This window comes from Pteronotus mesoamericanus, unplaced genomic scaffold (genome assembly GCF_021234165.1).
Source record: "Pteronotus mesoamericanus isolate MK-2021 breed Mesoamerican mustached bat unplaced genomic scaffold, CSHL_Meso_final contig_20, whole genome shotgun sequence".
Taxonomy (NCBI): domain Eukaryota; kingdom Metazoa; phylum Chordata; class Mammalia; order Chiroptera; family Mormoopidae; genus Pteronotus; species Pteronotus mesoamericanus.
This window is the reverse complement of record NW_026555085.1, coordinates 66,055,509-66,058,805: the sequence shown is the minus strand read 5'-3', so window position 1 is coordinate 66,058,805 and position 3,297 is coordinate 66,055,509.

Sequence of the window (3,297 nt, the reverse complement as noted above, 5' to 3'; positions counted from 1 at the left end):
GGAATGCAGCTCTGTCTATACCTTGACTTTAACCCAGTGGGACATGTATTAGACTTCTGACCTCCAGAAATGTAGAATAAATTTGTATTGTTCTAAGCCACTGAACTTGTGATAATTAATCATAGCAGTGATGGAAATCTGATACAGTGCTAAATAAACAGAAAGAGACCACTCTCTAGGGCATTGGGAGTAATTCAGTTAGAGCAGGAGCTGCCCATGTAGAAGGGCTAAACAAGGTTGCTTACAGATGGGAAGTGCTAAAACAGCAATAAAAAAGTCAGTTCTGAAGTTTAGTTGTACAACAATATGAATGCACTTAATACTACTAAATTTTACACTGAAAATGGTTAATATGGTAAATTCTGTATTATGTATACTTTACCACAATTTAAAAAACACAACAAACAAAAAAAAAAAAGCCAAAGTCAAAAAAGATTTACATGCCCCTGAGTACCACCACTCTAGGATTATTATTTCACAAAGGGAAAGAATTCTGTCATGCTAGTAGAAAAATAGCTTTTCCTCATATAAGATCAGACAATAGTGTAAAGAAAAATAAACTCTTTTCTTTGGTAACATGTACTGTCTTTTTAGATAACTAAAGAGAAAAATCACCCAAAACCACAGCTTGTACATATTGCGGAGCCCAGTGCATTACATTCAGTCAGTCACCACTTTGCCTTCAGAATCAGCAAACACTAAGTGCAGAGGAGCATCTTTATTGTCCAGTCGAAGCCTGAAATACTAGTCTTTAATTCGCAAAACCAGATCAAAGGGTCTAATCAAACCCTTTCTGTGAGAACAGATAGAATCAAAGAAAAGAATGGGCAGAGGAGAGGACAGAAAGAAAGGCGATGAGGGGTACAGCATCTTCATGGGACAATGTCTTCTCAGAGGCCCCAAGTCCAAAACTTTCTTCCACAGGGATCGGTGACCCTAAGTTTCACTCTAGAGTTCCCTGTACATCTGAGGGAGAAGGTGAAAAGTTGACATTTTAAATATGGAACTCTTAATCCTCTTCGCTCCAGACCTCCTCTTCCTGTGTGTCCTTCTTCAATGACAGTCACCACTGCTGATCTGTTCTAAGAACATAAACCTTCAAAGCTACTTCTCCACAGGGAAGGAGCAAAGAATTCTGGGACTTCTTCTAATGTGTCAAGGACTTTCTTCAGGCACTTCCTCTGACCCCATTTCAAACACATATTCTCTAACTGGATGACTCAGTTTTCTCCTTCTGTCACCATTTTTTGGTTTGATACTTTGGACTTTCTGTTCAGTTTTATTCTAGTGTTGGCCTATGTTATTTTTCTTCTTCCCAAGCTTCAGGCTTCATAGACCAGGAGGCAGTCCTCCTTCCAGCTCTCAACACTCAGCCCAGGAGAGTGCTCAGGAGTCACACATGCCTGGAGAAGTAGGACCACCCAATTGCCTAAACCATAAGCTAGAAAGTTATCTTAGACTCTATTCCTTCACTGCTTGCTAGCCTCACACTGCCTACCTCCTTACCCAACATGCACACACACACATACACACACAGAGGGTCAAATAACAAATTATGCTGGCTCTACCTCTTGAATATTTCCAGAATTTTTCTTTTTCATTTACATCCCCATCTACCAGTCCTCTGGTTTACACCCTCCTCATTTCTTATTTGAAATTTTACAACTGCTTTTTTTGTCTTGGGTCAGGTTGCTTGGAAACAGACTCCAAAGTAAAGATTTCTGTTCAGGAATTTATTAGGGAATGCACTGAGAACAATATCCAAAAGGAAGTAAGGGAAGTAGATTGGACAAGAGGAAAAATTCATCTGTGATTCAGGTACCTCAGAGGCCTCAGCTCATCCCACAGGGAGCTCCAAAGCTGAGATGGCTCTGCAGAGCTGTCTCATACTAAGGAAACAGGCTGGCCACTATGTGGGCACCAGTCACTAAATTCCCAGACAGGCGCTGAGGTCCTGAAGGGATGATCTGGGCAGCATATCACAACATTCAGTATAGTTTTCTTTCTCACAAATGCTCAACTGGTTTCCCTATCTCCAGCTCCCACATTGTTGCCATAACAATTATTTTAAAACAACAGTGAAGCATGTCATTAACCATTGCAAAATATTTCCATTCTTGGGCATAATTTTTAGATACAAATCTCAACTCTTTGGCATGTCTGATGAATCCAGTGAGATCTGGCCACCTTGTACCCACATGTTCTTCCACATCCCAAAGCAGCTTGAGTCACACCACGTTACCTCCATGTTTTCGCTTCTTCTTTTTCATATGTCTATACCAATACCTCCTTGTTTTTATCCTACAAAGTCACATTTACAAACTGCAAAAATATAATATTTTCTGCTCATTTGTTTGTTTTAAATATAAGAGGCAATTCCAGAGTTGGCATTCAGGAAAATAATTGACCACATCATGCCTCGTTTTACAAAAAGAAAAGGATGCTAATTTTAAAAAGAAAATATTAATGATTAGAAATTGCCTAGATTTATATGGAACTTATGGTTGTAAAGTAAAACCTTTAAGAATTATAGCTAGAGAAACAATGTCAGTTAATCTGGTACATTCTTAGCAGCTAAAGTGTGCCAGGTGTTTTATATACATTATTATTCATGCTCACAGCACTAAACCTTTGCACTTTGTTAGCCATTCTATAGGGGGAGAAATGCTGAAACTCAAAAAAGTTAAATAACTTTCTTATTATTATGGGTATAGGTGACAAAACTAGATATGGATCCAAATCAGCCAGCTCCAAAGACTGTGCTCTTGAGAGTTCTTTCATCTAGTTCATTGGCATTAGAGCTTTGACCAAGAAAAAAAATTAATGACCAATTCTGATTTGGTCCTAACTGTATCAGAAAATATTTTCATCAAATTTAAAAATGCAGTGTTTGTTCAATGATGAAAGATCAGAGGGCTTGCTCTTTTGATGATCACCCACCATGAAGCAGCACTACACAAACAGGAGCCCCTTAGCATGAAGAAGAAAAGGTCACAAAAGAAATGAACATGCTGTCTAACAGTAAAAGCCACAGTGCAGAGAATGAAACAAAAAAGTGAGAGCTGGATTTATAACACAAGATTTATATTTATTAAACCAGTAACCCCGTCAGGAAAAAATACAGCCTCACATGAATTACACATGTGAGTTACACCACTTTTCTGAAAAAAGCCAAGGCCTAACTTAACGCTCTTAAAAAACAATGGTGTCCTCATACGAGAGTAGCTGAAAACAGTGGTCCGTGAAGCTGTACTAAGAAATATTTAAGCAAGAACAATAAAATAAATAAGAAAACGC